We start from the raw sequence: 14,815 nt of genomic DNA on the forward strand, positions 1-14,815 counted from the left end.
CTCAAGATCTTCTCAGGATTCTTTCTACAATGATAGTTCTTATTCGGCAGGTCAAGGCCAATGAGAGCATTTTAATTTTGTTCTCTTAAATTGGAGAAATAGTTAAGGGTATGTGAACTTCCGTGGACTTCTGTGAGGTAACACTGGATTGCATTTATCACCTGATTCCCATACACCCTTGCTCAGACTGGTCGATTTTAGAGTATTACAGGCCTGGGAATTAGCATTTACTCAGGGTTTGTAGCCAACATTTCCCAAAGATTGGGAGGGCCTTTTTTTTAGGTAAATGGCTACAGGCCCATTTGGACAAAGTTATGAAATTTCAAGGTCCTGAGGTTAGAACATTCTGGCTTATTAAGATATTTGTTTGCAAAGTCCTGCTTTTATTGTATTTTTGTAACAGAAGTCACTCAAAACCTCTCAGTTTTTATTCTTGGAGGCTCCATGCCCTACGAACCAGAGTTAGACATCTCTGAGTGTCAGGCCACTGGTTACTACAAATATTTCATGGTGATTGCTTATCATCCTCACTCCATTTAGAGGTTTGTTTAAACTGTTTGGTTGAGTCACCAGTGTGGTTTAGGTTAGACTGACATAGACTGAGAAGAAGGAGCTATCAGAAATGTGGGGAGAGGGAGGTCTAACCAGATTTCTGCGGTGGTGGGAAGGGAAGGTGATGAGCCACCAGCTCAAGTCCAAGTAGGAACAGGGTCACAGGAGATTTAATCTTGGTCTAAGACCCCCTAAGAGATTTAAGGGGGTAGGAAGCAGTTCTGCACATATAAGGCTGAGATGATATAGGACAATTTTTTTTTTCTTTTCGTTTCTTTCTAAAGAAGATGGACTATGCTAGTGGGAAAGCCTTGTGTGTGTCAGACATTTTGATGAGTTGGTATATGTTCATTTGGGAAAGGAACCAGAGAGAGAGCAAATCTGGGATGTGCTGGAGAGAGAGAAATTTGAAACTGAGGTTGGGGATACATCAACAGGGCGGGAGGAAAAGGAGCTCATGAGACCAGGTGCTGCATAGGAAGGGCTAGAGCAAAAATCCTCGGTTAGCAAAACTGCCTGGAAGGCTGATAAAAGAAATATTAAGTGTAGATTTTTAACATGTTTGCTGTTTGTGTACTCTTTAGTAGTCAAAGTAAGGGGAAGACATGACCGGTTCTATAATTTATAGTTTCCTATGACAGAAGAATGTCAAAATTATGTTGGTAATAATAACATCGCTAAGGGATTCTGCCTTCCCATTCTCTTATGAAGTTGGAAAAGTGCAGTGATTTAGGTTTGAGAAGAGAAATAATTTGGAGGATAAATTTGGTTTTCCTTTAGGTTACCTAAACCTGAACAATAGAGAACAATGAGGACTTCTGTTTTTAGCAATATGGCAGACTAGAAAGTCTGTTACCTCTTCCAAGGCAAAACACTTAAAAATGCTAGACAGATCACAATGGCATCCTTTTCAGCACATAGCTGAATTTATAAGAAAGAAGGGGAAAGTCCAGGGCCGAAACTTGAGAGTAAAATGAAAAATTAGAAGGTTTGTAGGTCTCAGTAACCAATATGCTTGGATTTTGATGGCCTCACAAGGACTGGAGACAGGTTTTAGGTTCACTGGAGATGAAATTGCTATCTGTGTGGATAAAGCAGAGACATACGGGTGCAGCAACAACAGTGAACAAGGGGGACTAGAAGATAACTACTTTTGGCCAGTCACTGACTGAAAAAAGTGTTTCCTGATGAATGGTAACTATAAGACTATTCTCACATGGTCTAGGGGTTCAAATTTATATTGTCCACATGCTCTCATAACATTCAAACCAACAATTTATCATAAAAGAGAATATCTTCTCTTATCATAAAGGAAGCAAGTGACACATCTGGGGGAGTATACCCTTAATCCAGGCCCTTACAAACAAACCACAGAATTAATCCCCAGGATCTTCAGATACTGGAATTAATCGTCTTTAAATATATTCAAGTGAATAAATAAATCAGTGAGGGAACAAAAATCATAACAGAGAAACAAAACCTTACAAATAGAAGATATTAGGTATTTGAAAAAAAAGAATCAGATAGAACTTCTAGAACAATTATAGTAATTGACATTAGAAACTCAGTGGAAGGGTTTTAGTTGCAGAAAAGTGGGTGTCCTTAAATGTCTCAGGAAAATTTGGAAGAGAAAACACAGCGTGCTTCCAAGGGCTCTTCTAGAAGGAAGAGTTGGAAAGTGTGGTGAAATAAGGATAACTTTACTTTTTTTTTCTTATTTCAAAATTCTCAATGTGCACAATATATTACCACTTGTAAAAATAAAAATAATATGTAATACATATATATATGCATGCAATATACAGGAAACTAGTAACCGAGGCTGCCTCTCATGAAGGGAACTCTGTGCCCAGGGGGACGGATGGGTATGGGAGAAATACTTATTTCTCACCATATATCAGTAGTTCTCAAACTTTTTTAGTGTTAGCTCCCTTTTAGGTGCTAAAAATTAATGAAGTTCCCAAAGAGTTTTTGTTTATGTGAGTAATATATCTATCAATATTTACTGTACTAGAAATTAAAATGAATCTTAAAAATACTTACTTAATAATTCACCTAAAAATAACAATGGGGGCACCCGGGTGGCTCATTTGGTTAAGTGTCCAACTCCTGATTTCGGCTGAGGTCGGGATCTCAGGGTTGTGAGATCGAGCCCCCTTGGGACTCTGCGCTCAGCTCAGAGTCTGCTTGAGATTCTCTCTCTCCCTCTCTCTCTGCCCCTCCCCCATTGTGTGTGTGCACGCACACACTCTCTCTCTCTCAAATAAATAAATAAATCTTGAAAAAGCCCCCAATAAACCCATTATGTGTTAGCATAAAATATTGTTAAATGAAAAATAACTGCATATTCTAAAACAAAATTTAGTGAGAAAAATGGTATGGTTTGACTTTTTTTTTTTTTTGCAAATCTTTTTAGTGTCTGACTTAAGAGACATCTGAATTCTTGTATTTGTGGCTGTATTCAGTGTTTGTGATATCACACATCTTGAAGTGTCTGGAGAAAACCACTGTACACTTGAGAGAGTCTGAGTGAAAAAGGCAAGCAGTATCTTAGTATTATTATGAAAATAGTTTTCGGGGTGCCTGGGTGGTTCAGTCGTTAAGTGTCTGCCTTCGGCTCAGGTCATGATCCCAGGGTCCTGGGATCGAGCCCCGCGTCGGGCTCCCTGCTCGGCGGGAAGCCTGCTTCTCCCTCTCGCACTCCCCCTGCTTGTGTTCCCTCTCTCGCTGTCTCTCTCTCTGTCAAATAAATAAATAAAATAAAATAAAATATATAGTTTTCATCTCACAGACCTATGAAAAGGATCTCAGGGACCCTAAGAGGTTCCCTAGACTACACTTTCAGAATTGCTTCTGTATAAAATGTTTGAATTCTATACCATGTGCATGGATCAGCACGTCAAAATACATCTAAAGTTACATCCATACAAACATCCATACGTGCATATGCATATATAAATGTACACCTTTAAAAGACTCTTTTCTGATCTTTCTGGAAGGCAAAAAGAAAGGTAATTGAGGATTTCTGTGAAACAAGTGCATCACAGTTTTGATATCAATGTTACTATCTCTACCTTTAGAAAGGAGAGGCTAATATATAGCTGATTATTATGTCTAGTATTTCTTAAGAAGATTTTATTTATTTATTTATTTATTTAGAGCACATGTGTGAACAGGGGGAGGGGCAGAGGGAGAGGATGAGAATCTCAAGCTGACCCAAGTTGAGTGCAGAGCCCGACTGGGGGCTCAATCCCATGACCCTGAGATCATGACCTCATTGGAAATCAAGAGTCTGATGCTTAGCTGACTGAGCCACCCCTGTACCCTGATGTCCAGTATTTATTGGGTGCTTATTATGTACTGGGCAGTGTGCCAAGAATTTTACCTTTCTTCACTTTATTAGGGAGAAACTGAGACTTAGAGAAGTTCAGTCATGTGTCCAAGATCATGCAGCCATTAAAATTTTGCTATGTCCAACTCCAAAGCACATAGCACTCTCAGAAACTGGAAGAAAAATGGTTGTCTTTTTCCTTTGTTCAATTTTTAAAATTGTGTTAAAATACACATAACAGGGGCACCTGGGTGGCTCAGATGGTTAAGCATCTGCCTTTGGCTCAGGTCATGATCCCAGGGTCCTGGCATTGAGTCCCGCATCGGGCTCCCTTCTCCGCGAGAAGTCTGCTTCTCCCCCTCCCACTCCCCCTGCTTGTGTTCCCTCTCTCGCTGTGTCTCTTCTCTGTCAAATAAATAAATAAAATCTTTAAAAAAAAATACACATAACATAAAATTTACCATCTTAACTCTTTTTTAAAAAAAGATTTTATTTATTTATTTGGTAGAGAGAGCACAAGTGGGGGTGGGGGAGGGGCAGAGGGTAGAGGGAGAAGCAGACTCTCCACTGAGCAGGGAGCCTGATGTGGGACTCAATCCCAGGACCTGGGATCATGACCTGAGCCAAAAGCAGATGTTTAACTGACTGAGCCACCCAGGCGCCCCCATCTTAACCCTTTTTAAGTGTACCATTTAGTTATATTAAATACTTTCATGCTCTTGGGCAACTATCACCACTATCCATTTCCATAATTCTTTTCATCTTGTAAAACTGAAACGCTATACCCACTGAAAAATTACTATTCTTTCCATCCTTCCTCCAGTCCCTGGTAACCACCCTTCTACTTTGTCTCTATGATTTTGACTACTTAAGTATCTTAAAGTACTTAAGTATCTCATATAAGTGGAATTATATAGTATTAGTTTTTTTCACACAGTAAAATGTCTTCAAGATTCATCCATGTTGCAGAATATATCAGAATTTCTTCCTTTTAAAAGCTAAATAATAATAATACATTATGGACATACTCTATTTTGCATATCACTTCATGGATAAACACTTTGGTGGCTTCCACATTTTAGCTACTGTCAATAATGCTGCTGTGAACATAGATGTACAAATATCTCTTTGAGACCCTGCTTTCAAATTTTTTGAGTGAAATCTGAATAAAGCCTGTAGTTTAGTTAATATTATTGTACCCATGTTCTTAATTTTGACAAATGGACCATAGATATGTTAATAGTGGGGCAAGAGAATTCCCTGGGTGAATGGAACTCTCTGTACACTTCTGCAATTTTTCTGTAAATTGCAAATTATTATAAAATAAAGGTATCTTTAAATAGTGAATTACAAGCTTTTAATACTTGGCCAGTGATAAATATACCTTTAGAAAGATTCTTCTCATATGTAATCTTTTTCTATTTCAGTATAAGTACATATTGCTATTTTTGTCCATTTCCTCTTAGTCATTAAGAACCTCTGCTCTTTACCTGCCATAAAAAATATTCTTTCATGACTTAAATTTTGAGAATTACAACAGCTTTTCACATACCTTTGCATCTTAAATAATTCATATTATTTAATCAACTCAGATTTATGGTTCAATTTTAATCCCTTTATAGCTATTTGGTCGTATTCTCTGGCAATATTGTCTTAAAGTCACATAGGCACAGCCACCTGACAATCATTATGATTGGCTTTATTTTTTAACTTTATTGAGATATAATTGACATAGAACATTATGTAAATTTAAGGTATACAATGTGTTGATTTGATACACTTATATTTTGCAAAATGATTACCACCCTAGTGTTAGCTAATACTTCCATTGCATCATCTAGTGACCATTTCTTTTTTGTAGTGAGAACATTTAAGATTTACTCTCTTAACAACTTTCAAGTATATAATACAGTATTATTGTTATAATCCCCATGCTGTATGTTAGATCCCCAGAACTTATCATCTTATAACTGAAAGTTGTTCCCTTTGACCACATCTCCGTTTTCCTCACCCCCACCCCCTAGTAATCACCGTCCTATGCTGTTTCCATGAATTTGATAATTTTAGATTCCACATATAAGTGAAATCATACAGTATTTGTTTTTCTTTAACTTATTTCACTTAGCATAACACCCTCAAGTTCTATCCATGTTGTCACAAATATCAGGATTTCCTTCTTTTCTAAGTGGCTGAATTATTGAATGTATTAATGAAAGTATTCCATTGTATATATACCACATTTTCTTTATCCATTCACCCATTGATGAACACTTGGGTTGTTTTCATGTCTTGGCTATTGTGAATATTGCAGCAAAGAACATGGGAGTGCAGATACCTTTTTGAGTTAGTATTTTCATTTCTTTCATATAAATTCCTGGAAGTGGGATTTCTGGATCATATGGCAGTTTTATTTTTAGTTTTTTTTGAGGAATCTCCATACTGTTTTCCATAGTGGCTGCACCAATTTACATTTCTTCCAGTAGTGCACAAATATTCTACATTCTCACCAATACTTGTTATCTCTTGTCTTTTTTTTTTTTTAAAGATTTTATTTATTTATTTGAGAGAGAGAATGAGACGGAGAGAGAGGGAACATGAGAGGGGGGAGGGTCAGAGGGAGAAGCAGACTCCCCGCTGAGCAGGAAGCCCGATGCAGGACCCAATTCCGGGACTCCAGGACCATGACCTGAGCCGAAGGCAGTCACTTAACCAACTGAGCCATCCAGGCGCCCTATCTCTTGTCTTTTTAATAATGGCCATTCTCAATGTGTATGGAATCACAAGACCCTAGTTAACCAAAGCAATTCTGAGAAAGAAAAACAAATTTGGGGGCATTACACTTCCTGATTTCAAACTGTACTATAAGGTGATAGTAATCAAAACAGTATGGTATTAGCATAAAACAGACACATAGATTTTATTCAGTGGAAAAAATAGAGAGCCCAGAAATAAACCCACACATATAATGGTCAATTAATTTACAATAAAGGAATCAAGATATGCAATGGAGAAAGAACAGTCTCTTTAATAAATGGTGCTGGGAGAACTTGATAGCCATACACAGAAGAATGAAATTGGACACTTATCTTATACCACCCACAAAAATTAATTCAAAATGGACCAAAAACTTAAGCATAGCCTGAAACCATAAACTCTTAGAAGAAAACATAAAGACAAATCTCCTTGACATTGATCTTGACAATATTTCTTTTTTTTGATTTGACATCCAAAGCACAAACAAACACAAAATAAATGAGTGGGACTATATCAAACTGAGAAGCTTCTGCATAACAAAAGAAACAATCAGCAAAATGAAAAGGCAACCTATGGAATAGTAGAAAATATTTGTATATCAAATATCTGATAAGGAGTTACTATCCAAAACTATGAAGAACTCACACAACTCAATAGGAAAAAAAAGAACAATCCAATTAAAAAATGGGCAGAATAACTGACTAGACATTTCTTCAAAGAAGACCTACAAATTGCCAACAGATATATGAAAAAATGCTCAACCTCACTAACCATCAAGGAAATGCAAATCAAAACCACAATGAGAAACAACTAATTGTTGGTGTTAACAAAATGGATTCCACTGAGCCATGCTATAGCCAGAAGAGATATGAGGAAATCATTAAGGAAGTCAGCACCTACATTAAGAAAATTGGCTACAACCCTGACACAGTAGCATTTGTGCCAATTTCTGACTGGAATGATGACAACATGCTGGAGCCAAGTGCTTAACATGCCTTGGTTCAAGGGATGGAAAGTCACCTGTAAAGATGGCAATGCCAATGTAACCCTGCTCCTGGAAGTTCTGGATTGCATTCTGTTAACAACTCGTTCAACTGACAAGCCCTTGCGTCTGCCTCTCCAGGACATCTACAGAATTGGTGGTATTGGTACTGTCCCTGTGGGCTGAGTGGAGACTGGTGTTCTTAGATCTGACATGGCGGTCATCTTTGCTCTAGTCAGTGTTACAACTGAAGTAAAGTCTGTTGAAATGCACCATGAAGCTTTGAGTGAGGCTCTTCCTGGGGACCATGTGGGCTTCAATGTCAAGAACTTATCTGTCAGAGATGTTCGTCGTGGCAGTGTGGCTGGTGACAGCAAAAATGACCCACCAGTGGAAGCAGCTGGCTTCATGGCTCAGGTAATTATCCTGAACCATCCAGGCCAAATCAGTGCTGGATATGCCCCTGTGCTGGATTGTCACACAGCTCACATTGCTTCAAGTTTGCTGAGCTGAAGGAGATTGATCATCATTCTGGAAAAAAACTGGAAGGTGGCCCCACATTCTTGAAATCCGGTGATGCTGCCATCATTGAGATAGCTTCTGGCAAGCCTATCTGTATCCAGAGCCATTTTGCTGTTTGTGACATGAGACAGACAGTTGCTGTGGATGTCATCAGAGCAATGGACAAGAAAGCACCAGGTCTGCCCAGAAAGTTCAGAAGGCTAAATGATATTATCCCCAATACCTGCCACCCCAGTCTTAATCAGTGGTGGAAGAACAGTCTCAGAATTGTTTGTGTCAATTGGCCATTTAAGTTCAATAGTAAAAGACTGGTTAATGATAACAATGCATCGTAAAACCTTCAGAAGGAGAAGAGAATGTTTTGTGGACCTGTGTGTGTGTGTGTGTGTGTGAGTTTTAAGTTATTAGTTTTTAGTTAATACTTTTTAATGGAAACAACTTGACCAAAAATCTGTCACAGAATTTGAGACCCATTAAAACAGAAGCTTAATGGGAAAAAAAAAACTACAATGAGATATCACTTCACACCTGTTAGAACTATATAACAAAAGATAACAAGTGTTGGTCTTGGTCCTTGATTTTTTTTTTTAATTTGACACCAAAGGAAAGGCAACAGAAGCAAAAATAAACAAGTGGGACCACACCAAACTAAAAGGCACAGTAAAGGAAACCATTAACAAAATGAAAAGGCAACCTACCTAATGGGAGAAAATGTTTGCAAATCATATATCTAATAGGGAGTTAATATCCAAAATATATAAAGAAATAATACAACTCAGTAGAGTTGTTGGGCAGAGGATTTGAATAAACCATTTTCCAAGGAAGATTTGCAGGTGGCCAACAGGTACATTAAAAGGTGCACAACATCACAAATCATTAAGAAAATACAAATCAAAATCACAAGGAGATATCATCTCACATCTGTTAGAATTGCTATTACCAAAAAAGATAAGAAATATCAAGTGTTGGTGAGGATGTGGAGAAAAGGGAACCCTTGTGCACTGTTGATGGGATTGTAAATTGGTGCAGCCACTGTAGAAAAAAGTATGGAGGCTCCTCAAAAAATTAAAAATAGAATCACCATATGATCCAGTTATTCCACTTCTGGGTATTTTTTCAAAGAAAACAAAAACACTTATTCAAAAGATATCTGTACTCCCATGTTCTTTGCAGCATTATGTACAATAGCTAAGATATGGAAGTACCCTAAGTGTCCATTGATGGATGAATAAAGAAAATGTAATACACACACACACACAAACACACACAGAGGAATATTATTCAGCCATAAAAAAGAACGAAATCCTGCCATTTGTAATAACATAAATGGACCTTGACAGCATTATGCCAAGTAAAATAAGTCAAAGACAAATACTGTAGGATCTTACTTATATATAGGATAAAAAACAAAAACAAACAAAAACCCCTCTAAACTCATAAATACAGAGAACAGATTGATGGTTGCCAGAGATGGCAGTTGGGGTTTGGGTGAAATAGGTGAAGGTGGTCAAAAGGTACAAACTTCCAGTTATAAAATAAATAAGTCCTAGGACGTAATGTACAGCATGGTGATTATAGTTAATAATACTGTATTGTATATTTGGAAATTGCTGAGGGAATAGATCTTAAAAATTCTCATCACAAAATAAGTTAGTCAGAGAAAGACAAATACCATATGATTTCACTCATATGTGGAATTTAAGAAACAAAACAAATAAGCAAAGGGAAGAGGGTGTGGAGAGAGAAACCAACCAAGAAACAGACTCTTTACTATAGAGAACAGACTGATGGTCACCAGATGGGAGATGGATGGGGGGATGGGTGAAATGGGTGATGGGGATTAAGGATTGCACTTGTCTTGATGAGCACTGAGTAATGTACAGAATTGTTGAATCACTATATTGTACACTTGAAACTAATAGTACAATTATGTTAATGAACTGGAATTTAAATAAAATCTTAAAAAAAGTTTTCATCACAAGAAAAAAAATTACCAATGTGTGGTGATAGATGTTAACTAGAGTTATTGTGGTGATCATTTTGCAGTATATATCAAATTATTATGTTGTACACCTGAAACAAATATAATGTCGTATGTCAATTATATTTCAATTAAAAAATTAAGAAAGAAGAAAGTCCTAAATAAAGAGAGTAACCACTTAGAAAAGGTAGGAGAATACATTAAGAGAGTGTAAGAAAATAGTATTATAGACATGTCCTAATAAACAAAAAGTTTTATTTCTGGATTATGTGATTGCATTTATCAGCTTTTTTTAACTTATTTTTCTTGATTTCTTTTCTTTTCCAAAATAGTCACCCTTTTACCTGATTTTATCTTCATATTTTCATATGCTTTCTTTATCTTCAAAGAGGCCTCCATTGAGTAAGCTTTGAGCCCTGCAAACCTGGCTCCAGCCCTGTTTGTCTGATATGAAATGTGGATCCCTTTGAAAAGGTTGTGATATGAGTAGTGATCAGTGCTTCCATTTCCCTATAATTGTTGTAGGGTGGGAGAGAACAAAGAATGCTTTATGCTCTTTTGTTGTACTTTAAGGTGATATAACTAATTTGGTTATAATGCAATCCTGATTGATACCAACATAAAAGTAACGTGGTTTTTAACTTCTTTAAAATATCTTTATTGTTTTCTAAAATTAGAAAAACACAACTCAAACTATTTAAAAAATTCAGATAATACAGAGGTAATACAGCAAAAATAAATAAATAAAAGTCCCTTTTCCTCCATCCCAGTCCCCTAGAGTTAACTGCTGTTTATTGTTTGGTGTGAGTTCCTTTTCACAGTTTTTCCATGTATGTATATATAAATAATATGTATACATATGTTTGAATGTACAAATATATGTTTGTATATGTAAATGTGTGTGTATATCTATCTACATCTATCTATACCGCAGCATATATGTACATTTATAAATCTATTTAAAAATGGAAAAAAATTGGGTGCCTGGGTGGCTCAGTTGGTTAAGCGACTGCCTTCGGCTCAGGTCATGATCCTGGAGTCCCGGGATCGAGTCCTGCATTGGGCTCCCTGCTTGGCAGGGAGTCTGCTTCTCCCTCTGACCCTCCTCCCTCTCATGCTCTCTGTCTCTCATTCTCTCTCTCTCAAATAAATAAATAAAAAAAAATCTTTTAAAAAAATGGAAAAAAATTATAACAAAAATGAGATGATAAAATTTATGTTTTTTTTCTATCTTTTCATTTCTCTGAGCAATGTGGTATGCACCTCCTTCCATGTCAGTAGGATATATATCTACCTTATTCTTCTTAGACGTAAAATATAGATCTAGTATAATTTAACTAATCCCCTATAGATGGACATTTAGATTATTCTTATTCTTTCCTTATTATACACAATGCTGCACTAAAACTCATACAGACGTCTTTGTACATATTTATGAGTGTTTCTGGGGTCTGATTCCTAGAAATTAAATTTCTGAATTAAAGGCTATGGACTTGAATATGTCCATTATTTATTACCAAATCATCCTTTCAGAGTAGTTACAAACTCTTGTTCTGAATAGGGCCAGACTGATATGTGGTTGTCCCCAACAGGCTAAGAATGGGGTGCCCAGCATTCTGTAAGACTTTTGTTCTCTTCTCGAGGAAGAGGGGAGGTTCAACGATGTGGGGGGAAGGGGCAGAGAGGCCGGGCACCTGCAGCAGAGCTCTGTTTCTTCGCCATTGTCCTGAGCAATTCTGCTCTGGTGCAAACGGGCAGATCCAATCAACAGATCAAAACTCTGCAGTTAACTGGATCCACCTTTCTTAAAAGGCTGTTTGATGCACAGCTGATGTTATTCAAGCATGCTTTTGAAGGGATTTCACCTCCTGTTTCCGCCTTTGCGAGAAGTGATTAAATTATTCCTTGTAACTATGTTCAGTAAGCTCTCTGAGATGGGTTCTAATACACCTAGTTTTCTCATGTCCTTGTAGTCTCAGGGTTGCTGTCCTGCAGGGAGTTCTTTGTCCCTTGCCCATTGCCCATCACAGCAACTGTGTGAGAGAGCCCCCTTTGCTTGAGCCACAGCGTCAAGTGTTGCCTCACAGCTTTCCTTGCAGCCACCTTCTTGCTCACATGATGACTTTAATAATTTCTGTGGATTGTTATTGTCCCTGCACCCCCCAGTTTCTCACAGCTAAGTTCTTGACCTACCAGTGAGTCCTGCTCTGAAGTTTCTTTTCCACAGGTGGCGTCTCAGTCTAGCGCCTTGTTTAAATACTTCCTTATTTCTTTGGATATCTTCCTGTTTCTGTCCCTGGTGGGACCACAGCTGGATCTACTATCCCCAGCTATCCATCTTTTGTCATCCAACAGTGAGAACCGAAGTAACAAGCTAGCAGACTTCATTGCCAGGCTCAGCATTTCCAACTTTCTTTGGCAAATACAGATCAAGCATGGTAAGTGGAATTAACCACATGCCCTTTTTGAAGGCCATCTTTGATCTTCAAAATTACCATATTTATTTTATCACCCTGCTTAGCTATTGCAGTGTGGTGGGAGGAAATGTTTAAGTTTTAAGTACTTGAAAGACTTTTCTGCCAGAGTCAGCAATGACTTGTCAGGCAAACAACGTCTGAGGTGCGGCTTTGAGCTGGACGGCCCTCATGCGATAAGGCGCAGGCTTTGAAATGGGAAATTGAGAAAGACTTTAGAGCAAAGGTGTTTATTTCATGGCTATATATGGGTCTTCACCTGCCAATAGGTACTTTTTTTTTTTTAAGGCTCTAAACAAAGAAGATAGACACATAGCTCTTTTGAAGGGCAGAATCAGAGCTGTATCGGCCAAGCTAATAGGACTGGGGAGAGGCCAAGGTGGGTCGTTGGTAATATGGCCACTGGTCCGTATGCTCATCATAGCTGGAGTGGAGTGGACAGTATGACGGTGACTCTGTGGTGAAATGGTTTGACCAGTGTTTTCAGATCGACAAGCTTTCCCATCTGGTGTGCTATGGATACTCATGTGCAGGAAATGAGTTATAAGTATAGCTCATTACATTACAAGGATAAAGTGAGGAGACAGCGCAGTTAAGGAAGGAAGCAGATACAGTGATTTGTGTTTTACAAGGGGGGAAAAGGAAGTTCTTGAATTTTCCTTTTTAAAAATAACTCTTGAGACTGAATGGAATTTGTTTATCTGTTTCATTAGACCATGAACTTCTTGAGAATAGGTTCTGTCTTTTTAAGAAATCTTTTTATCCCAAACACCAAACACAGTGCCTGTTGAATAAATGTTCGTTGGAATAACCATGCACAAACTAATTGTAAAAGAAGAAATTCATTCATTCTGCTCAACAGACATTTTGGAGTCACTATTATGTGCTGAGTTTTGGGCATTCAGATGAATTAGAAATACCACAGTCTTCACGGGGTTCACAGTTTGGAAGAGGAGATGGACGTTGTTATAGATGGCATAACAGAGGCTTAAAAAAAAAAAAAAAAGGAAGGGAATGGCCAATTTTATCCTGGGGGTAGGTAGGTAACCTGAGGTGATGCTTTAACTGGGTTTATTTTTAAAGGTTCGTTTAAATATGATACCCACATAGTATACATGTATGGTAATGTACAGCTTAATGAATTTTGGCAAATTGAATGCATCATATAAACCAGTAACCCAGAAACATCTCATTTTCCCTCCTGTTTACTCTTCTCCTGAAATTAACACCCATTTAACTTCAAACAGCATAAAGTATTTGTGCCTACAACCAGTGCTGTAAGTAACAGAAATCATACATGTGCTCTGTTGTGTGCCTGGTTTCCTTTACCAAACATTATGGCTGTGAGATTCATCTACGTTTTTGGGTATAGGTGAGGATCATTCAGTCTCATTGTTGTGTAATGTTCCATGATATGAATATTCATTCATTCATCATTCATTCATTCATTCATCTTTCCTGCTGTTTGATGGACATTTTCAGTCTTTGTTACAAATAGTGGTTATGAAATTCTAGTACATGTGCTTTAGTGAAAATATGTATGCATTTCTGTTGAGTATATATCTAAAGAGTGCAATTGCTGGTTCTTACAGTATATTCAGCTTTAGTAGACACTTCCAAACAGTTTTCCAAAGTGGTTGTACTAATTTATACCACCACAGGCAGTAGATGAGGGTTTTGGTTGTTCCAATTCCTTGCCAACACTTGATATTCTTTGTCTTTTTATTTCAGCCTTCCTGTGGCCAGTCACATTGTAGTTTAGCAGACTTTTGAAAGATGCATTGTGTGTTATCAGGCAAATGGAGTGGTAGAGGGTTTTCTGGGGAGGATCAGAAAGGGTACACAGGAAAGGGGGGGCCAGTGGGAGTTTTCAGGTGTGAACCTCATTTAGTTACATAAACTGCAGGTAAGTCAAATACACAAATAATATGTCCCCAAAGTATCATTTGTAGTAGAAATTTATAGTAAAGTTGGTAGTAGAAACAGACTTTATAGCAAGGCAATTTGCCATCAGCTGGTGAGTCAAGCACAGTTTATAGGCTTGCAGCTCTGAAAGGAATAAACAAATGGCATCCCAAATGGGAGACTCTGAGACATTAATGGCTTGTGTATAAGTATAGGTAAAAACAACTGATAACGATAAAAAAGTGATGCTCTAGTAGGTACTCACCTATTAGATGTCTTCGCCTAGTGAAGTAAGGAGGGGATGTCCAGTGTAG

The 14,815-nt window shown here is 37.7% G+C and overlaps 1 pseudogene; it reads left to right on the top strand.

Moving 5' to 3' along the window:
* Window positions 1-444: 444 nt before the first annotated feature.
* LOC110574216 lies at window positions 445-12,019 on the top strand (annotated as a pseudogene).
* Window positions 12,020-14,815: the final 2,796 nt, after the last annotated feature.

Source organism: Neomonachus schauinslandi, chromosome 6 (genome assembly GCF_002201575.2).
Source record: "Neomonachus schauinslandi chromosome 6, ASM220157v2, whole genome shotgun sequence".
NCBI lineage: Eukaryota > Metazoa > Chordata > Mammalia > Carnivora > Phocidae > Neomonachus > Neomonachus schauinslandi.